The sequence below is a fragment of the Myotis brandtii genome, unplaced genomic scaffold, assembly GCF_000412655.1.
Source record: "Myotis brandtii unplaced genomic scaffold, ASM41265v1 scaffold125, whole genome shotgun sequence".
Taxonomy (NCBI): domain Eukaryota; kingdom Metazoa; phylum Chordata; class Mammalia; order Chiroptera; family Vespertilionidae; genus Myotis; species Myotis brandtii.
The window spans coordinates 12,187,880-12,211,405 of NW_005354385.1; the positions used below are offsets into that span (position 1 = coordinate 12,187,880).

Sequence of the window (23,526 nt, forward strand, 5' to 3'; positions counted from 1 at the left end):
GCTGCTGAAAGCAGGGATCTGGGTTTGTTTGGGTTCTATAATTGTAACACTGTTGCGATCCTGCTGGCTGAAGCCCGGCTGGCTGAAAGCAGGTTTCTGGGGAACGTTTACCTCTATATTTGCAACAATGTTTCTTAGAGTTGCAGCTCAGAGGCTGGCAGAAGCAGGCGGGGGACCTTGGCTTCCTCCGTCACTGGAGCAAGCAAGCCTCCCTGTTCACTTCAGGGGCCTGGCTGCCGGCCGCCATCTTGGTTGGCAGTTAATTTGCATATCTCCCTGATTAGCCAATGGGAAGCGTTCGGGGCCATGGTCAATTTGCATCTTTCTCTTTTATTAGATAGCACTAGAGGCCCAGTGCACGGGATTCGTGCACTGGTGGGGGGCGTGGCCTGTGGGGATCAGCCAGCTGTGGGGGCACAGCTCATCCTGGTCAGCCAAGGGGCTGTGAACCCGCCCTCTGGGCGGCTGCTCCCACTGTGGGAGAGCCACTCATCCCGGTCAGCTGAGTGGTGCTCCCACTGTGGGAGTGCACTGACCACCAGGGGGCAGCTCTTACTTTGAGCATCTGCCCCCTGGTGGTCAGTGTGTGTCATAGTGACTGGTCGGCCGGTCGTTCTGGTCATTCCGCCGTTTGGTTGCTGGGCTTTTATTATATAGGATTACCTAGTCACATGCTATTCCAACCAGAGAATGTAATGTTATATCAGGAACACGTGAAGCTAACAGCAAAAAACATGGAGCATTTTCCTAAAGCATCTATTTTACTTAATGCTATGTATGAAGGCAAACACATTTCTGGAGTAAAATGCTTATTAGGAGTATTTCAGTTTGATAAGCAGAGGATTCAAACATCTTATTCTATAGAAAAAGAGCAATTAGATGACTTGCTTGAGTTCACTCAAGCAGATAGTGATAGAAAAGTATCAAAATGGCAGATGTTTTATACACTTTCCATTACAAAACCAAGTTAATCAAACACAAAATAATAACCCAACTGCCAAATTGCTATGCACTGGGGTGTTGTTGTTTTTTGTATGCATATAGAATTTCTTAAATCTTTTAATCTTCAGAATGTTTCTTTCACTTCCTATCATAGCTCATTTACAACTGAAGCTAAATCAAAATTCTATAGTACATTTTAAATAACATTTGTTTAAAATTATATATTAAATTGACTTTCTTGAGATAGTTACATAAATTTTAACACATGTACAGATTCATCTTACTTCCACCATATCAGAATACAGAACACTTCTATCACCACCACCACCCCCAGAATTCCCTGTACTATGCCATTGTAGTCATATATTCCCACAATCCCTAGACCCTGATAACCACTAGTCCAACTAGTCCAGGGGTGGGCAAACTTTTTGACTCGAGGGCCACAATGGGTTCTTAAACTGGACCGGAGGGCGGGAACAAAAGCATGGATGGAGTGTTTGTGTGAACTAATATAAATTCAAAGTAAACATCATTACATAAAAGGGTACGGTCTTTTTTTTTTTTAGTTTTATTCATTTCAAACGGGCCGGATCTGGCCCGCGGGCCGTAGTTTGCCCACGGCTGAACCAGTCTATCAATATAAATGTCTTTTCAAATGTAGTTTACAAAGGGAATCATACAAAATGTAACCTCTTGAGAATAGCTTTTTTCATTTCAGCATGCTGCCTCTGACATTCATTCAAGTTGTTTTATGTATCAATATTTCATTCCTTTTTATTGTTGAATAATATTCTATAGTATATTATATATTATGTGGGATGTTGTATAGTGTAAAGAGAATACCATAGTTTGTTTATATATTCAGCAATTGAAGACTTTTTTGGTTGTTTCCAGTTTAGGATGATTGTAAATAGTGAGTCTATAAGTATTTCTGATTAGGTTCTTTTTATTTTTTTATTAAAAATTAATTTTAGAGAGAGAGGAAAGGAGAGGGAGAGGGACATTAATTTGATGTTCCACTCATCTATGCATTCATTGGTTGATTTTTGTATGTGCCCTGACACCGGGGATCGAACCTGCAACCTTGGCATATCAGAAAAACAGTCTAACTAACTGAGCTACCCGGCCAGGGCCTCTTTTCTAATTTTCAAATGTAGATGATTTACTGGTAGAAGGCTTTCAGTAGTCAGATATTTACAGAATATGACATAAAAATGTAACTTTCATAAGGGTAAAAACTTAATTACTTTCAATGCCTAAATTACTTCATCACTATTTGGGAATTAGCATTAAGAAGACAATTATTTCTACTGATATATGGCAAATGTGAAATAGAAAGATTGAATAATCAAGTTTCATTTAAACATGGGCATTTACCACAAATACTTAAAAACTTTGGAAGGAAATGGAAAATAATTGGGCCACTATTCTCTCTTCCTCTGCTCATGGCATGCATCAATAATCAGTCAAGCACACTTTGCTATACATCCTAGAGATGACCTCAGAATGCTCAATGCACACCTCTAGGCTGCCACTACCATATAATCAGAGTTGAGACTCCTAGTAACAACAAATATTCCATCTCTGGTTTAGGATTAATTATTCTCAACAAACTACAATCTCTATAAAATTATTTTAACTTTGGAAAATAATGTTGTGTAGCATTCATTTTTTAACTAAGTATTGTTGACATAAAATATTATGTTAGTTACAGGTATACAACATAGAGATTCAACATTTATATACCTTATGGTGTGATCACCACAGTAAGTTTAATAACCATCTGTCATCATGCAAAGTTATGATATTATTGACTATATTCCCTGTGCTGTACTTTATATCCCTATGACTTACTATTTTATAATTAGAAATTCGCATTCCCTTTCACCTTTTCCACCACCCTTCCACTCCCTCCTCTCTGGCAACCATCAGCTTGTTCTCTGTATCTATGAGTCTGTTTCTGTTTTTGTTTGTTCCCCTTTTTCTTAGATTCTACATATGCAGGTAAAATTATATGGTATTTGTCCTTCTCTGACTTATTCACTTAGCATAATACCCTCTAGGCCCACCCATGTCATCACAAATGGCAAGAATTCATTCTTTTTCTGGCTGAGTAATATTCCATTCATCTAAAAGATGGATACCTAGGTGGCTTCCATATCTTGGTTATTGTAATAATGCTTCAATAAACATAACAGAGCATGTATCTTTTCGAATTTGTGTTTTCTTTAGATAAATACCCAGAAGTGGAATTGCTGGGTTGTATGGTAGTTCCATTTTTAATTTTTAAGGAGCCTCCATACTGTTTTCCATAGTGGCTGCACCAACTTACAACCCCACCAACAATGCATAATGGCTCCCTTTCCTCCACAGCAGTGTGAGAGAAAAACATCAATTGGTTGCCTCCCATATATGACTCGACCAAAGATTGAACCCGCAACCTGGGTATGTGCCCTAACCAGGAATCAAACCCACCATTTCAGTCTACAGGATGATACTCCAACCAAATGAACCACACCAGAAAGGGCCAATGTTTTATTTTTGATTTTCTGTCTGGATGATCTATCTATTGTTGAAAATGGGTTATTAAAGTTCCCTGCCATTATTGTACTGTTTATTTCTCCTTACAGATATGTTAGGACTTGCTTAATATATTTAGGTGTTCCAATGTTGAGTGCATATATATGATTATATATTTTTATATATTGTTATATATATATATATTTAAATATATATTTTTTTCATTATTAATTTCAGAGTGAGGAAGGGAGAGGGAGAGAGAGACATCTATGATGAAAGAGATTCATAGATCGGTCACCTCCTGCAGGCCCCAACCAGGGATCAAGCCTAAAACCCAGGAATGTGCCCTGATAGGGAACATTCCAGTTCATTGGTCAACACTCAACCACTGAGCAACACTGGCCAGGCTGTTATGTCTTCTTGATGAATTGACTTCCTTGTCATTATAAAATGGCCATCTCTTTTGGTTTCTACTTGCGTAGAATATCTTTTGCCATCCCTTATCTTTGAGTCTGTTTTATTAAAGCTGAAATGAATCTCTTATAGGCGGCATATAGTTGGATCTTGTTTTTTAATCCATCCAGCCACTCTATACCTTTTGATTGGAGAATTCAGTTTTTACATTTAGAGTATTTATAGGTGAGGACTTATTAATGTCATCTTATTGTTTTCTGGCTATTATATAGTTCAATTATTCTTTTTTTTCCCTTACTGCCTATTTTTGTGGATTTATAATTTTCTGTAGTGTTATGCTTTGATTTCCCTCCTCTTTATCTTTTTGTGTTTCAATTGTAGGTTTTCACTATGTGGTTACCATGAAGCTTACATAAAATATCTTATGTATGTACATTTATTTTACTCTGATAACAACTTAGCTTGTTTTTGATGTCATTTATATATTTTTGTACTGTGCACCCTTTAACAATTATAAAAGTTTTTAATGCTTTAACCTTTATAATACCTAGAGTTACGAAGTTAACACATTACCATATTGCAGTATTAGGGTATTCTGAATCTGGCTGTATGCTTATTACCTTAACCAGTGTGTTGTATATGTTCCTATGCTTTCATGTTATTAAGTAGTCATGTCCACCCGCCCCCCTTCCCCCAGTTGAAGACTCCTTTCATCATTTCTTGTTAGGCAGGTTTAGTGGTGATTAATTCCCTCAGATTTTGTTTACTGGGAAAGTATTTCATCTTCAATTCTGAAAGACACGTTTACTGGGCAAAGTTTCATGGTTGGCAGTTTCTTTCTTTTAGTACTTTGAATATATTATCCCTTTCTACTCTGGCCTGCAAGGTCTGTGCTGAGAAATCCATTGCTGATTGCTTTATGGAAGTTACCTTGTAAGAGAGAATTTTTGTCTCTTATTTCTTTTAAAATTTTCTCTGTCTTTGGTTTTAGACAGTTTTATAATATCTTGGAGAAGACTGTTTTGTTTAGAAATTTAGCATTGTAAACTTGGATGTCCAAATATCTACCCAGATTTGGGGAGTTCGTATCCATTATTTCTTTAAATAAGCTTTCCACCCTGTTTCCCTGTCTTCCCCTTTTAGGACTCCTGTTTTGCATATATTATTTTACTTGGTGATGTCCCATAATTACCATAGGCTTTCTTCATTCCTTTACATTCCGTTTTCTTTTTGCTACTATCATTGAAATAATTCAATTGATCTGTCTTCTTGATGTATGTTCTGCTTGTTCAAGTCTACTGTTGAAGCTCTCTACTGAATTCTTTAGTGTTGTCATTGTATTATTCTTCAGTTTCCAAACTTTTGTTTGATACTTTTTATGTTTTCTATTTTTATGTTGAACTTTTGTTCTCCTGTTGTTTTCCTGATAGGTTGAAATTGTTTATCTGTGTTTTCTTGTAGCTTTCAAAGCATCTGTGGAACAATTATTTTGAATTCTTCGTTGGGTAATTTCTGGATCTCCATTTACTGGAGGTCTATTGTATTCTTTTGGTGGAGACATTTTCCTGATTCATGATCCCTGTAGCCTTGCATAAGTATCTACATATTTGGAGAAGCAACATCTTCCAGATGTTATAGACTGACTTTGGTAAGGGAAGCCTTTCACCTGTGAGTGGGAACATGCTGGATCATGCTGCAATCTTGGTTCTAGAGGTATAGGATGCCAAGTGTGGGGCATGTGGCAGTACAAAGTCCAGCAAGGGCATGCTATCTCCTTGGCTCAGGCTACTGGGGTCCATAGCATTGACAACTGTGTTGTCCTGGTGAGCACTACAGGTCTGCAGAGGCAGCAAGGGCTGCTAGTGATCTCAGTGGCTTTTCCAGGTCTAGCAGCTGGGGACCAAGGCAAGCAGTGGTGGAGGCTGGAGCCAGTGGTGTACACACATACACACATTTGGCTGCAGGGATCAGCTGCAGGTGCTTTTGTAGTGGCAGGGCCAGTTGTAAACATACACATACTTATTGGACCGGGGCAGGCAGCAAGTACTGGGGCCAATTATAGGCTTACAGACAACTGCAGAGGCCCTGTCAGTGTGCTCTCCTATGGCTGCCCACTCTTATGCTAGGTTCACAATGCAGTGGAGGCTAGTGATGGGGATGGGATGGGGACATGCAGGTGCACAGCTGGAGTGGCTAGCTGCAGGTGAGCACCATGATGCCAGCTAGTGACAGGAGGCAGGCTCTGAACTGGTCCCACAGCAGCTGCAGAGCCCTAACTATCTGTGTGCTCCTCTAAAGATGCACATACTCCCCCAGCCAGGGGACTATAGTGGAGACTGATGATGGGTGTCAGGCCAGTGGCATTCAGAATCATAGCTGGAGGGGCTAGCCCTGAACACAGCAGTATGGGGTAGGGCCACAACATTAGTAACAAAGAAACAGAATTTCCGGAGGATGAGGCCCAGAAATCAGGATTTTAAAAAGATTCCCAGGTGATTCTGATGTGCAGCCAAGGTTGAGAACCACTGCTCTAGCTGCATGTCTATCAGTAATAGCCTTTGCTTTTCTTCCTTATACCCAGCTGTCTATACATCTCAGGTTTGCTTTTCTGGGCAGAGTGAAACTGAAGCAGTACCTTCATGCGATGCCCCTGGAGAAGCTGGTCACTTGCTCTGCTCTTCCTTTCCTGGTGAGAGGAACTCTATCTGGGAAGTGCCTACTTAGTGCTGAACAATGCCAGATTGAGGGATGAGATAATGCAGGCAAAATGAAGTTGTTTTCATTCTCTCCTTGTTTGTTTTGTTCCACTGTGGTGCTAAAACTTCCTAAGTGAACCTCAGAGGTCTCAGAGTTTATTTGATGCATGGATAGCTGTCCAACTCCTTGATCTTTCTGGATGGATCGGGAAGCTGGGTTCTCCTATGCCACCATTTTCCCCACAACCTCTCCTAAAATTTTATCCATTTTTTAATGTGTTTGAAATATAGGAAAGGAGTCCAAGTATGTACTTAGAGTATTAGAGTCTAACACTAAAGTCTAACATATAGGTAGTATGGAGACATAAAACATAGACTTATTATTAAATCAGCACCAGACACTAGACTGGGAGAATTAGCTTAATACAAAGGGTGACAAAAACCATTTTAACAGTTTTTTGAATGACTGTAACCTTCCGCTCCTCCTCATTCTACATCTTCCTCTTCTTCCTTCTCCTCCTTTATCTAAGACTAGAGGCCCGGTGCACGAAATTTGTGCACTCGGGAGGGTCCCTCAGCCTGGACTGTGCTCTCTCGCAGTCCGGGAGCCCTAGGGGGATGTCTGACTGCCACAGAGGTGGGAGAGGCTCCTGCCAACGCCGCTGCACTCACCAGCCGTGAGCCTGGCTCAGGGCTTCTGGCTGAGCAGCACTCCCCCTGTGGGAGTGCAATGACCACTAGGGGGCAGCTCCTGCATTGAGTGACTGCCCCCTGGTAGTCAGTGTGCATCATAGTGACTGGTAGTTTCGCCATTCAGTCGATTTGCATATTAGCCTTTTATTATATAGGATTAGGCCCCCTTTGCTCATATACTTTGGATTTTTTTCTTGTACTAAGACTGTCCAGAACTACCCCATCTTTCTTTCTCTTGCTCTGTATATGAAAAAATCACACATTTGTAAGGCAATAGGCCTAGGATTAAGAATGCTACAGATCACAAACAAAAAGTACTGGTGAAGATGTAGAGGAAGGGGAACCATTGTGCATTGTTGGTGGGGTTGTAAATTGGTGTAGCCATTGTGGAAAACAGTATGGAGGTTCCTCAAAATTTAAAAATTGAACTATCTTATATCCCAGCAATTCCACCTCTGGGTATTTATCCAAAGAAAACAAAAACACACATTCAAAAAGATACATGCACTCTTATGTTTACTGAACCATTATTTACAATAACCAAGATAAGGAAGCCACCTAGGTATCCATCTTTTAGATGAATGGAATATTACTCTGCCATAAAAAAGAATGAATTCTTGCCATTTGTGACAACATGGCATGTGCCCTGACTGGGAATGAAACCAGCAACCTTTGTGGGACAATGCCAAACCACTGAGCAACACCAGCAAGGGCTGATGTATAGTTTTTTGTGTGAACATAGTTTTCATTTCATTTCTCTTGGGCAGTGGTTGGCAAACTGCGGCTCGCGAGCCACATGCGGCTCTTTGCCCCCTTGAGTGTGGCTCTTCCACAAAATACCGACTTCTGCGCACGGGCCACAAAGCTTCAATTGCACTGTACATGCGTGCCTGCACGTGGTAGTTTTTTTTAAATATATTTTATTGATTTTTTACAGAGAGGAAGGGAGAGGGATAGTTAGAAACATCGATGAAAAAGAAACACCGATCAGCTGCCTCCTGCACACCCCCCCTGGGGATGTGCCTGCAACCAAGGTACATGCCCTTGACCGGAATCAAACCTGGGACCCTTGAGTCTGCAGGCCGGCGCTCTATCCACTGAGCCAAACCAGTTAGGGCCCGCATGTGGTATTTTGTGGAAGAGCCACACTCAAGGGGCCAAAGAGCTGCATGTAGCTCGCGAGCCGCAGTTTGCCAACCACTGCTCTTAGGTAAATAACTGGGAATAGGATAGTTAAGTTGCATGGAAGTGCATATTTAACTTTCTAAGAAACTGTCAAATTGTGTTCCAATGTGCCTGTACTCCTTACATCCTTTCTGAAGCAGAGTTACCCACCATATAAACAAAGAAAAGAAGTGTTCATAAAGAAAAAATGGAAGAGCCCTGGCCAGTGTGGCCCAATTGGTTGGAGCATCATCCTGAACACCAAAAGGTGGCAGGTTTGATTCCCGGTCAGGGCACATACCCAGGTGGTGAATTCAATCCTTATTCGGGCGTGTACAGTAGGCAACCGATTGATGTTTCTCTCTCACCTCTCTCTTTCTTTCTCTTTCTCTTTCTCTCTTTCTCTATCTCTTTCTCTTTCTCTTTCTCTCTTTCTCTATCTCTTTCTCTTTCTCTCTCTCTCTCTATCTCTCTTTCCCTCCTCCCCTCCCTCTCCCTTCCTCTCTCTCTTTCTCCTTCCCTCTCTCCCTTCCTCTCTAAAATCTATAAAAATAAAATAAAAATATTAAGTGGAAGAGATAGTTTTGGGTTAGACCAGCAGTTCTCAGCCTGTGGGTCGCGACCCCTTTGGGGGTCGAACGACCCTTTCACAGGGGTCGCCCAAATACATCCTGCATATCAGATATTTACATTACGATTCATAACAGTAGCAAAATTACAGTTATGAAGTAGCAACGAAAATAATTTTATGGTTGGGGGTCACCACGACATGAGGAACTGTATTCGCGGCATTAGGAAGGTTGAGAACCTCTGAGTTAGACAATACTGTATATCAAAATTATAGGATAAATTATCAATAAAGACAGAAATAAAAACAGAAAAACACATTTAAGAGTCTACATAGTTTTATAGACTCCTATATATATTTAATAATTCTACAAATCACTTAGCAAATAATGGAGGAGCAATATAGAATAGATAATAGCTGAAATATTCCCAGAATTAAGGAGATATTTAAATCCACAGATTGATAATGCATAAGTAGAATAAAGAGAGTCACACCCAGACATATCATGATAAAAATGTGGAATATTAAAGATAAAGAGAAAATCTTAAATCTATCAGAAAGAATAAACAGATTACTAAAAAAAAAAAAAAAGAAAATTAAGACTGAGAGCAGGCATTTCACCAACAATAGCAGAGGCCAGACAAGAATTTAAAAAATGTACAACTTATTTTATATATGAAATATTGGTATAAAAATATTTCAGAATTTATATTTTATGGGGGCATGAAGGATGTGAGAAAATTAATATGGTCCATATTATATAGTACCCCCAATAGCACATTTAGCAAGCTCTGAAGAATAAGGCATATGTAGTGAGGCAAGAAGGGAACTCAGGTTAGTTCCAGAAGCTTCCCCAGAAAAATGATGAGATAGGGACATCAGCATACAGAAGACCTGATAGAATTCTACTTTGGAAGCAGCAAGTTACATCACCACTTTATATGATTTACCTTGTTTCTCTGTACTGCTTGTGAAAAAGTATAAAGGATTTCCAGATAAAGAAGTTAGTTTCCAGATCTTTTCTAGCAAAACCCCACTCCTGCAAAAAATCCCTCTCCTACTCCCCAAGGTCCACTCTTAACTGTTTTTTGGTCTACAATTGTATAATAGAATTTTTCAAATTTGACCCATACTCAAAATAAGAAATGTATTTTACAAACCAGAAATCACTCACTCATGCAAATATCTGAAATAAATGTTTCAGTAATAGCAATTACACTATTATGTGCCAAATACTGAGATTTTCTGTTCTGTTTTATTGAAAAAAATGCTCATTGTGACTTACTTAACTGATTTCATAACACACTAATTGGTATCAACCTGCAGACTCACAATGATCCAGAAATTTTCTATGCATATATAAACATGTTTACATCCTTTTTATATAAATGAAATTAGACCATACAAATTATATCTTTGTTACACTAAAACTGTCTTTATTTCATACTCCTTTTTACTAGTACATTATTTGTTAACTAGAGGCCTGATGCACGAAATTTGTGCACAGGTAGGGTCCCTAAGCCTGGCCGATGATCAGGGCCGATCGGGGCCTTCCAGCTGCCGGCTGGGGCCTCCCTTCCCTGACTGTCAGCTGGGGCCTCCCTTCCCTAGCTACCGGCAGGGGCCTCCCTTCCCGGCTGCCAGCCGGGGCCTTCCTCCATTCCGCCCCGTCCCCTGGTGGTCAGCGCACATAATAGCAAGCAATCGAATTCCCAGTCTCCCGGTTGAACTCCCAAGGGGACACTTTGCATATTAGGCTTTTATATATATAGATACTCGTAGTGTCACTAAGAGTTAAAGCATATATTCTGAATTGCACACTTTTATAATTCATTATTCTATCACCCCAAAAATAATTTATTTTCTAAAATACAGAATAGAATCATCTGTAGTAACCTTCTTATATGTCACAGATCAAAGAGGTATTTTTAAAACCTCCCCTAAGAAATGCAACATTTTCATATACAGAATTTCCTGTCAAACAGGCCAAGCTGTCCACATCATAACTATTTACCAAAGTGGATTTTGAGGGTGGAGGTATCATTGCTTGAAAGAGTTATGAGTAATGTCAAGATCTCCTTCCTTTATGCCTACACTATGCCCCTTTTATGCATGCTTGTTGAACTAGACTGCTTACTTATTAGTTTTGTTATGTGAAGTTTTATGAATTTAATAATAGATCTCTGTTTTTCATAAGAGGAAAAATATGACAAAGTGTCCCCACTCTATTTAAAAGATGCAAATAAACTATACAAAAATGTTCTGAGGTTATAGTATAATTTTATTAATAATTTCCAGATTCCAAGTAAAACATAAATATCATTTTTATTAAAATTAAGCACCTATGAATTAAAAAATGTAACATTTGCTAACCTAAAAAATAGTTTAACTAAGGTAGAACACTTAAGAACAAATAGGATTGTATCTTACAACTTTTAACTTTTTTTTTACTTTTTATTTTAAAATTATTTCAGACTTACAGAAAAATTACAAAATACTACAACAAACCACTCAATTCCAAGATCCTAATTTCTAAATATCATTTTCCAATAAAAGGAACAAGGGCTCTGGAAAAATAATCAATTGTAGGGCTAGGGCAGAGGAAATACAGACCAGGTAAGAAGCAAGGAACTGTAGTACTAGAAAGCAAGGAAATGCTCAGAAACCAAAACGATGGAGATATGTCAAAAGGCCATAGGAGTCTACCAGAACTCCAAGTGGTCAAAGCTGGAATTATCTGAATGACAAAATAAAAAATTTAATAGATTATAACCCAAAGAATAAAAATAAATATACGAGTCCAGAAAAATATGAGTAAATGATACATAAATAAAGAGGGGAGCCCTGGCGGGTTTGACTCAGTGTTGGCCTGCAGCCTGATGGGTCCTGGGTTCCATTCTGGTCAAGGACACATGCCTGAGTTGCTGGCTCCATCCCCAGTAGGGGACATGCAGGATTCAGCCAATCAATGATTCCCTGTCATCACTGATGTTTCTCTTTCTCTTTTCCTCTCCCTTCTTCTCTGAAATCAATAAAAAAATTTTTTTTAAATATGTTTTTATTGATTTCAGAGAGGAAGGGAGAGGGAGAGAGAAATAGAAACATCAATGACTGATCAGCTGCCTCCTGCACAACCCCTACTAGGGATCGAGCCCACGATCGGAGCATGTGCCCTTGACTGGAATCGAACTCAGGACCTTCCAGTCTACAGTTCAATGCTCTATTCACTGAGCCAAACCAGCTAGGGCAAAAAATATTTTTTTAAAGAGGGGAGATGGGTTAAATCTTCCCTCCAGAGGAATCTAAATACAGTCAACCTTCCACCAAGTTGTCCACAAAAAAAAAAAAAAAAAGGATTGTCGAACCAAACTTTGGTTATCAAACTGACAACACTTTCAAGCTGATACCTCACTATGACAAAAAGTGTCTCTCAGGCAACCAAGAAAAGAATGGGAAATCAACTATTAGCACAATTTTAAAACTTAAAGAGGCAACCAAGAGTGCTAATGTTGTGAAAGAAACAATGATCACAGGCAACTGAAGAGGTAGAAAAACTGCTGTTGGCTTGGATAAAGGAAAACAGCCAGTGACAGCACTTTGGAGGCAGTGATACACGAACAAGCAAAGATGCTGCATGCTGACCTGAAAGACATCCCTGGAACAAGTGCATCCCTGAAAGACATCCCTGGAACAAGTGCATCCCTGAAAGACACCCCTGGAACAAGAAGTATGTTTATCCCTTCCTTTAAGGTTCAGAGAGGGTGGTTAGATAAATTTAATAACTTTATTTATAGATTAAACAGTACATTAGACATATACTGTATATAAGAAGGAATAAAACAGGGAATCTTTTGTGGGTCTGGAACAGATTACTTCAATTTACATTATTTCTAATGGGAAAAAATGATTTGGTTTTCAAACAAATGCTTCTCGAACAGCCTTCCTGAAGGAATAGAGTTGGAGAACTGAGGTTTCACTGTAATGTATGTAGAAACTATCCCATCTAGGAGGTAAGCTTCAACTTTAACCTGTCTCCCCGCCGCCAGCCATGCATTAGGCAGTGGTTCTCAACCTGCGGGTCGTGAACAATGAAAATACATCCTGCATATCAGATATTTACATTACGATTCATAACAGTGGCAAAAATACAGTTATGAAGTAGCAACGAAAATAATTTTATGGTTGGGGGTCACCATAAGATGAGGAGCTGTATTAAAGGGTTGCGGCATTAGGAAGGTTGAGAACCACTGCGAGAGCATTCAGCTCAACTTAGTGACTCCCTTCCCAACAGAGTGGGAAAAAGTGGAACTTTAAAGAGAAGCAACTTGACAGATACCACCTTCACCAAGATATCAAGGTTGGCATCCCCAGAGATAACTCTGTTGATAGCATTTACTCCCTGATATATGTGATGAGAAAGGTACTTCACCTCTATAGTATTATTTCAAAAAACTCATTTCCACTGTCTAATCATGAGAAATACATAAGACAAAACAAAATTGAGGGACATCCTAAAAATATTTCACCAGTACGCCTCAAAACTGTCAAAGTCATGAAAAGTAAGGAAAGACTGAGAAACTGTCACAGAACACAGGGGATTGGAGAGAGATGATGAACACAAACACAATGGGGTACCCTGGTTTGGATCCTGGAGCAGAAAAGGGACACTAAGGAAAAAATTAGTAAAATTCAATTCAAGTCTGGAGTTTCTAGGAACATTCACAGAAAATCAGTGAAATCTGAATAAAGCCTGGGGCTTATTTAATAATAATGTTCTAATGTTGGTATCTTAGTTTTAAAAAATATACCATAGTAATTTAAATAGGCAACATCCAAGGAAACTGAAACTGGGTCAGTACAAAGAATGTCCACACACACTTCACTCAGATTCCCAAAACTTAACATTTTACTATATTTGCTTTATCAGTTTCTTTTTCCTCCTTCGATCTTTTCTGAATTTGATTAGCAACTTGCAGATATCATTCCCCTTTACTCCTAAATGTTTTAATGTATTCCCTTAAGAAGTATATTTATCAAATAAGGAAATTACCACTAATACAATACAATCTAGAAACCCTCACATTTTGCCAATTGTTCCACTAATGTCCTTTATAACAAAAATGGAATAATAAAAATGAAATGATGATTGTTTCTGTTTTGGCCCATGATCCATCCCAGGGTCAAATATTGTATTTAACTGTCCTATCTCTTTAGTCTTCTTTGATCTGGAGCAAATTCCTTTTTTTATTTATTTTGACCTTGACATTTTTAGAGTACAAGCCACTTACTTTGTTAAATTTAGAAACATCGATCAGCTGCCTTCTGCACACCCCCTACTGGGGATGTGCCCACAACCAAGGTACATGCCCTTGATTGGAATCAAACCTGGGACCTTTCAGTCCGCAGGCCGACGCTCTATCCACTGAGCTAAACTGGTTAGGGCTGTTAAATGTGTTTCAATTTGGTTTTGAATGAGGTTTCTTCATGCTTAAGTTCTAGTTATATATTTGTGCAGGAATATCACAGAAGTGATGTTAATCTCTTCTCATTGCATTCATGATGTCTATTTGACCCATTACTAATAACGCTAACTTTGGTGACTTGATAAGATAGTGGGTCCAATTTAGTAAAATGGCTAATTTTTCCATTAGTGATTAGTATTTGTGGGGAGGTATTTTGAGGCTGCAAAAATATCTTCTTTGTAAACTCTTTATGTATTAGTTGTAGGATCCACTAATAAGTCCTGTCTGAAATACTAGTAATTCCTGGTCATTCTTACATATTTGTATTTCCAAATGAAGTCTGTATCAACTTGTCTAGGTCTATAAAAAAGCATGTTGGTATTTTTATTGAAATTATGCTAAAATCATAAATTAGGGGAGAACTGTCTTTTCACTGGTTCAAATCTAGTTTTGTCTTTCAGAAGTCTTTTAAAGTTTTTCTCAAATAGCTTTTGTACACTTCTTGTTACATTTACTCCTGAGTATTTTATCTTCTTTGTTGTTATTGGGGTTTTCCCTACCATTATCTATTATCTCCTCTAACTTGTGTATATGTAAAGCATATTGAGATCTGAATGCTAAAATTTATAGCCTGCTAAAATTTTTAACTATTTTAACTATTCAGTAAAATAGTTACTGAACTATTTTAAAACCTAAGTTAGTTTTAGCATTGATTCTCTAGGGCAGGAATCCACATTTTCTGTAAAATGTCAGACAGAATATTTTCAGCTTTGTGGGCCAAATCATTTCTATCACAACTATCCAACTTGGTCAGTGTAGGGCAACAGTAGCTACAAGCAATAGGAAAACAAAATGATGTGACCAGATTAGGCTCCGGTCTAGTTGCTTATCTCTGTTCCAAAGTTTCCCAAGTATACTATTGGTCATTTGCAAATAGAAATAATTTAAAATTTTTTTTATCTCTACTAATTTCTCGTTTTATTGGACTGCAGCATATTCCAGTCAAATGTTGAATAGTACTGGGTATCCTTGCCCTGTTCCTGATCGTAGTGGTGAAAACGTCCCCAGTGTTTCCCATTAAGTAACATATTAAGAAAATATCTATTAATTCCTATTTTGTTAAATTTTTTATTAAGTATTGAGTTTTGCTGAAGGTCATTTTAGCATCTTTATATGATTTGTCTCATATTTATTAATATGAGGGCCGAATATTGAACTAACCTTGTGTTCTTAAAATAAATCTCACATGGTCATGATATATTATTTTCTTAATATGGCATTGGAATTTGTTAGCTAATATTTGCTTAGTACTTTGCAGCAGTATAATTGATATTAGTGTGTAATTTCTTTTTTGTATTGCCTTTAGGAATTGTTATTACCCATTTTCAATACTCTGAAACAATTTATAGAGTATTAAGACTATCAGGTGCTTTTTTATAGAGTAGTTTGTTCACATGTTTCTCATTTCTTGTATAGAAGTTGGACTCTTTCAAATGTGGGTAATTTTTATAAACTATATTTGCCTCGGAAATATCATTTTCATCTATATTTTCAATTTTTTTGCAAAGAGGTTTGCTAAGTAGGGTCTTATGTCTTTATAAATTGAAATATAACTCACATATCATAAAATTCACTTATTTTACAGTTTATGATGGAACTGTATCCCCCCCTCCCAAGTTCATATGCTGAAGTTCTAAACCCCAGTACCTCAGAATGAGACTGTATTTAGAGACAAGGTCTTTAAAGAAGTAATTAAAGTGAACCTGCCCAGTGTGGCTCAGTTGGTTGACTGCCATTTGTGCACTGAAAGGTCATCAGTTTGATTCCTGGTCAGGGCACATGCCAGGTTTCGGGCTCCATCCCTGGTCAGGGAGAGCATGAGGCAGCCAATCTATGTTTCTCTCTTCCTCTCTCCCTAAAAATAAATAAAAAACATATTTTTAAAAAAGTAATTAAGGTAAAATGAAGACATTTGGATGGGCCTGATTATGACTGGTGTCCTTATTAAGAAGAGATTAAACATAGACAACACACAAACCAAAGGATAACTATGAAAGAATACAGGGAGAATACGGCCATCTACAGCCTCAAGAAGAGAGGCTTCAGAATGAAATCAACTCATTCCCAATTCCTGCTTTCCTTAGTCATTGACAACTACTATTTTATAGCTCTATGGATTTGTTTATTCTGCATACTTTATATAAATAAAATCATATAATATGTGATTTTTTTCTTGTTTCTTTAACTTAGCATGATGTTTTCAGGGTTCATCTATGTTGTTCTATGTAGTTGAATTACGATCCTTCTTATGGATGAATAATAATCCACTGAATAGCATATTTTACTCATTCATGCATTTGATAGACATTTAGGTTGTTTTCACATTTTGGCTATTATGAATAATGATTCTATGATCATTCACGTATAGGATTTTATGTGGCATTGTTTTCAAATTTTTAAAACTATTTTTTTAAAAATATATTTTATTGATTTTTTTACAGAGAGGAAGGGAGAGAGATAGAGAGTTAGAAACATCGATGAGAGAGAAACATGGATCAGCTGCCTCCTGCACACCTCCTACTGGGGATGTGCCCGCAACCCAGGTATATGCCCTTGACCGGAATCGAACCTGGGACCTTTCAGTCCGCAGGCCGACGCTCTATCCACTGAGCCAAACCGGTTCTGGCTTTAAAACTATTTTTATTGATTTTTAGAGAGTGAAAGGGAGAAGGGGAGAGAGAAACATCAATGTGTAAAGCTGATTTCTGCCTCCTGCACACCCCCTACCAGGGATCCAGCCCAAAACCTAGGCACATGCCCTAACCGGGAGTTGAACCAGAAACCCTTTGGTACATGGGACAACGCCCAAGCAACTGAGCCACACCAGCCAGGGCTGTTTTCTATTCTTTTTGGTATATACCTAAGAATGAAATTGCTGAGTCATATGGTGACAATATCTAACTTTTGGAAGAACTACCAAATTATTTTCCAAAGCAACTGCATCATATTAGATTCCCACCAGCAATGTGTGAGGGTTCTAATTTTCCACATCTTTAATAACACTTGTTTTTTAAAATTGATTTCAGAGTGAGAAAGGGCGAACATCCATCAGTTGCCTCCCAAAGGCACTTGACTGGGGATCAAAGCCACAACCTGGGCATGTGCTTTGACTGGGAATTGAACCTGCCACTTTTCACTGTACAGAATGATGCTCCAACCATCTGAGCCAAACTGGACCAGGGCCAGTCGTCTTTTGATATAGCCACCCTATTATGTGTGAAGTAGCATCTTATTGTGATTTTTTTTTCTCATTGTGATTTTGATTTGCATTTCCCTAGTGACTGATGGTATTGAGCATCTTTTATTTTTAACCATACTTCAATTTGTTGGCATTGTCAACCTATTAAGACAGGTATTTTCCCACCCATAATATGAGATTGTTTTCAAGCTTCCATAACACATGTACACATCTTCACCTTGAAAATGAAGCATTTCAAGCTTTAGTCAGTGTAGATTATTCTTCACTTGCAGAATTTTTATGCTGCTGTCAGAGGTCTTCTTGGCTTTGAATTCCATTTTTAGTACATCGTGGTGATTTGATATTCATATACATTGTGAACCACTCTGTATATCTTTTTGTTGCCTTATTGCATTAGCAAGAAGTTCCATGGCAATGTTGAAAAGGACTGGTGAGAGGAGAAAACCTTGCCTTCTAACGGATAGGAAAGCTTCAAGTTTATCATCATTAAGTATCACATTAGCTGGAGGTTTTTGTAGTCTTTATCAAGTTCCCCTAGAGAATGTTCCCTCTATTCCTAATTAGCTGAGAGTTTCTCTCATGAATGTGTGATTAGGCCTGTCTCTGAGTGAGCCAAAGCCTCTGGACTATGATCTTCACAAGAGTTTTCCAGTTTTGTTTTTTTTCCCTATTAGTTTAGGTGAAACAAAACGGCTAGAGTTGGATAGAGCTGGGTATTTCCTTCTATATGGAAGGCTAGAACTGGTTAGAGTTGGATATTTCTCTTCTCCAGACTCTGATAAAACCTTAGCAGGTTAGTTTCTGGTTAACTAGTTTTCCCTGAAGGCAGGGTTTGTTAGAACAACAGAGTGCTCAGATGTATTTCAAAATGGTTCCTTTTCCCTTCCCCTGCTGAAGTCCAATGGGATTTTTCTGTAATATTTACTGTGAGAAAATATTGGTGGAGCCCTTGGAGGTGAATCTCACAATATTGTGTGGTCCCCCTATGACTGGGTCTCCCTGGAGTTCTGAACTGAGTTGTCCACATCGAGTCTCCAGCAATTCATCAATTATCGATCAGGTTTTCCTACTCGGGCATTGTTTCCTGTATTGGTTTCTGCTCTTGAACCTCTGCTCCTGTGAGCAGCAACTCCCTGTATGTCTCCATTTTGGGGGTTAGTAATTTGCCTTATATCCTATCCTCTCTTATGGTGCCATGAAGAGTTGTTGATTTTTCAGTCTGTTCAGCTTTTCACTTGTTAGGATGGAATGGAGGCTTCCAAGCTCCTTACATGTAAAACCAGAAACTAGGTTTTTAACAAGAATATATGACCCATTCTTAAGGACTGAGGACAGTATAATTCGCTTTTCCATACATAAAAGTAATTTACTCAATCATCTGTTTGAATTGATGGGAAGCCAAACTCAAAATATTTTTTAAAACTTCAGGCAAAAAGAGATTCTCTTTCTGCTACAGTAAAAGTTACAATGTAATTTTAATAGTTTTTAATAGTTGTGTCTGTATTTTAAAAATGTACTTTACATTCTATTCTTCTGAAAAGTATGGTTCTTTTTCATCTACCTTATATTAATTTTTATTCATTTCTTTTCCACTATACATTATTTTATTGCATAAAATAAATTAGGAAAATTGCAGATAGTCTGTGCCAGTTTTGTGGTGAAAAAAGGAAAAAAATTCCACATGTAGTTCTGCCAGAAAGAAAACAAGTCTCTAAATAGGATGAAAAAATGTCTATTCAATATCTAAGAGTTGCTTTTCTCTCATTTTGGTTAATTTATTTATTTTTGCTTTTTCTTTTTAAAATTTGTTTCTTTTTGTTTATTTATTTATTTTTTAAATATATTTTATTGATTTTTTACAGAGAGGTTGGGAGAGGGATAGAGAGTTAGAAACATCGATGAGAGAGAAACATCGATCAGCTGCCTCCTGCACACTCCCTACTGGGGATGTGCCCGCAACCAAGGTACATGCCCTTGACTGGAATCGAACCTGGGACCCTTGAGTCCGCAGGCTGACGCTCTATTCACTGAGCCAAACCGGTTAGGGCTGTTTATTTTTTTTTTCGTTTTGGTTGATTTAGAAGCAAAGTGTTGTAGTATATAGTTCTTTCCATACATTTTTCAATATAGAGAATAAATGCTAATAAATAGAATATATAGAATAAATAGTTTCTATGTGGTTTTCTTCCAAGTATAGGTAAGACTAAACACTAACAGTTTTTATTTTTGGACATTATCAAGAAGAATTATTAAAATTTAACTTTAAATTCTTTAACCAAACATTTTAGGTATAAATTTTCATCTACCCAATTAACTTTTTAATGCTATAATTTGGTTGATGTCATATTTATTCAGATTTTAAAATATTATAAAGCTTATTAAAATCCTGATATACAATATTACCAAAAATTGTATTTTAGAAGTACTTTAGCTATCTGTTTTACTATGACTAGTAGCACAACTGATGTACCAGGAAAATATTTGGTTATCAACCCAAGGAAGTAAAATCTAACACAAAACAGTTACATCAATATATTTATAAAACTGTTAAAATACATAAACAAAGCCCGGCTGCTGTGGCTCATAGGTTGAGCATCGACCTATGAACCAGGAGGTCACGGTTCAATTCCCAGGTTGCAGGTTCAATCCTCAGTAGGGAGCATGCAGGAGACAGCCAATCAATGATTCTCTTTCATCATTGATGTTTCTATCTCTCCCTCTCCATTCCTCTCTGAAATCAATAAAAACATATTTTTAAAAAATAAAAGAAATAAAAGACATGAGGGAAACAAATATTCATAATAACTATGTATCATATTTTCATTCCTATTCTAGCACCCTAATATCTAAACATATTAAAAACTTTCAATTCAAGTTACTATTTGAGATAAAGTTCATAAGATTAAAAAATACCTTAATAAATGGACTTGAAAACAATGAAATAATCACTTTTGAGAAAAGCCTTCCCACAAATTTAGGCATAATTAACTATATACAAACAAAAAATGAATTGAATTAATATCCTATAAAATTGAATTAAAATAGAACGTTTTAAAGTGCACAATTCTTAGCTTGGAAGAGACAAATATTCAAACCACAACAAAATCAACAACCAGCAACAACATGTTTACGTGCTGTGCTAACGCTAAGAATTACAAACATTAAACATAAATGAAACATTTAAAGCATGTCACCATTCTTATATCATTTATGATGACATAATAGGTAAAATGTAGGATTCCTTTTTTTTGTCCATTGTAGAAATGGCCAACTTGCTGTCAAGAGTGGCTAAGGTTCCATGGTGAAAAACTTACACTGAACCATAGGCTAGCAAACAGGGTTATTTAAGAAACTAAGTAGTATGTATGTGTGGACTAGTATGTGTATAGTTTTGTTTAAATTATTATGATATATGCCAAAACCGGTTTGGCTCAGTGGATAGAGCGTCGGCCTGCGGACTGAAAGGTCCCGGGTTCGATTCCGGTCAAGGGCATGTACCTGGGTTGCGGGCACATCCCCAGTGGGAGATGTGCAGGAGGCAGCTGATCGATGTTTCTCTTGCATCGATGTTTCTAACTCTCTATCTCTCTCCCTTCCTCTCTGTAAAAAATCAATAAAAAATATATTTAAAAAAAATAAATTATTATGATATACAAAGTATTGATGAGGTGTTTTTAAATAACTGAAGTATATTCAATGGCTCTAGCAAACTTCTGAGAAAGGAACACAAGAATAGTGGGGGAAAAAGAAGTTAAACTAAGTCCGAGGCAAGCTGCTAGTATAATATCAAGTGTATAATGCAAAGCCAGTAAAATTTATTTGGGACCCTGGAGAAAATAGTTACCATTCCTATAATTGAATAAGTAGGTGACAGAAATGCAGAACAGTATTAATAATACATGAGTAAGATTAAAAATATTATTAAAATAATATTTAGTTTTCTGCATAGTTTATAGTTCTGAATAGTTTAGTTTTCAAAATTTAAAATAATGAAGTAATAAATCCAATATAAATCTGAAAATTCAGTATATGACAAAGGTAGCTTTTCTAATCACAAATAACAAATTAAGAAATGTCACTGTCACAACTGGCTATTCATTGAGAAGAAAACAAATTGGATCCGATTATTGTATTCCACATATAAAAATTAATTTGAGCCGAAACCGGTTTGGCTCAGTGGAGAGAGCGTTGGCCTGCGGACTGAAAGGTCCCAGGTTCGATTCCGGTCAAGGGCATGTACCTGGGTTGTGGGCACATCCCCAGTGAGAGATGTGCAGGAGGCAGCGGATCGATGTTTCTCTCTCATCGATGTTTCTAACTCTCTATCTCTCTCCCTTCCTCTCTGTAAAAAATCAATAAAATATATTTAAAAAAAAATTAATTTGAGTTTAATTTTTACAATCCAGGAATAGGTAAGACTTTTTAAGCTAAGCTAGAAACCCAAAAGTGATAAAAGAAATCGTAGACACGTTTTAATATATGAATGTACCTGTGGCAAAAGATATTAAATGACAAGTCAACAGACAAATGAGAGTTAAAAAACTGTGGCAATATTACAAATTGAAAAGAAAGGATAATCAACCAATATAAATAGGTATTTAAAGTACTTTTGATTGAAAAAATATAATACGCATGTTGAAATTTGATGCTGTTTTATAAAATAAATGGTAAGAAATAATCTATATATATATAAAATATGCAAATAGTCCGAACAGTGGAACAACAGAACAACTGGTTGCTATGATGTGCGCTGACCACCGGGGGGGCGCGTGCAGAACATGGTGGGCGTCAGCAGTAGGCAGTAGAGTGCAGAACATGGTGGGCAGCGGTCACGGCGGGATGGTAGAACAGGTGAGCAGGGGTGCCAGACCAAGGTGGGGCACTGGTCGTTGTCATTGGGGCGAGCCTCTAGTGGTTACTGAAAATTCTTTGCTCCCTCGCACCGAGGTCCCGCCCAGCGCTCGCATCCACTGCCGGTGCCTGGCCCTGGGCCCCATCTCTCAGTGGGTGTGAGTGGTGGCTGCCGGCCCTGATCTCCCCTGAGGGCTTCTCCACCTCCCCCTGCTCCTGAGGGCGATTGGGGCCAGCAGCCGTCTCTTGCACCCGCTGCTGGCAACTGCCCTGCTCTTACCTGCTGCCAGCACCAGAACTGCTGCTCATACCCACTGCCAGCGCCAGCCCCACTCGCAACCACAGCCGGCACCAGAGCCACCACTCGCACCCGCTGCTAGCACCCAGCGCCGGTCCCAATTGCTTGGCACCGTCAGTGGGTGTGAGCGGTGGCTGCTGGCCCAGTTGCCCCTGAGGACTTCTCCACCTCCCCCTGCTCCTGAGGGGCAATCAGGGCAGCAGCCGCCACTTGCACTTGCTGCTTGCACCAGCCCCAATCGCTCAGTGCCATCAGTGGGTGCGAGCGGGTCTGGTGCCTCAGTACATGGGAGCAGTGGTGGCAGGAGTGGGGTTGCTGGCAGAGAGGAGATTGGGGGCCACGGCGGGAGGCGCTGGGTGGGGGCACAGAAGATAGGCCGACCTGCCCCTGTGCCCACTGTAGCCTCACAGCCCACAGTCCCTGTCAAGGTGCACAAATTTGTGCACTGGGCCTCTAGTCCTCTATCATAAAAAGCTAATATGCTAATTAGACCAAACAGCAGAATGACCATTGGACAACTATCCGGATGCCCTTCCGGATGAAGCCAGGGCTGCAAGGGCCAAGCCCCTTGCACCAATTTTGTGGATCGGGCCTCTAGTTTATATATATGTGTGTGTGTGTGTGTGTGTGTGTGTGTGTGTGTGTGTGTACTTGAAGAG

The 23,526-nt window shown here is 38.5% G+C and overlaps 2 protein-coding genes across 16 annotated transcripts in view; one reads left to right on the top strand and one right to left on the bottom strand.

Annotated features, from left to right (window-relative positions):
• The window catches only part of BAZ2B (bromodomain adjacent to zinc finger domain, 2B), a 331,540-nt gene that overhangs the window by 303,959 nt on the left and 4,055 nt on the right, over nucleotides 1-23,526 (bottom strand). The window lies entirely within an intron of this gene.
• Nucleotides 21,552-23,526, top strand: part of MARCH7 (membrane-associated ring finger (C3HC4) 7, E3 ubiquitin protein ligase) — a 46,572-nt gene continuing 44,597 nt past the window's right edge. Inside the window, exon 1 of the mRNA XM_014534105.1 lies at nucleotides 21,552-21,557. The gene's annotated coding sequence lies outside the window, so the exon portion shown is untranslated. The remainder of the gene's footprint in view (nucleotides 21,558-23,526) is intronic.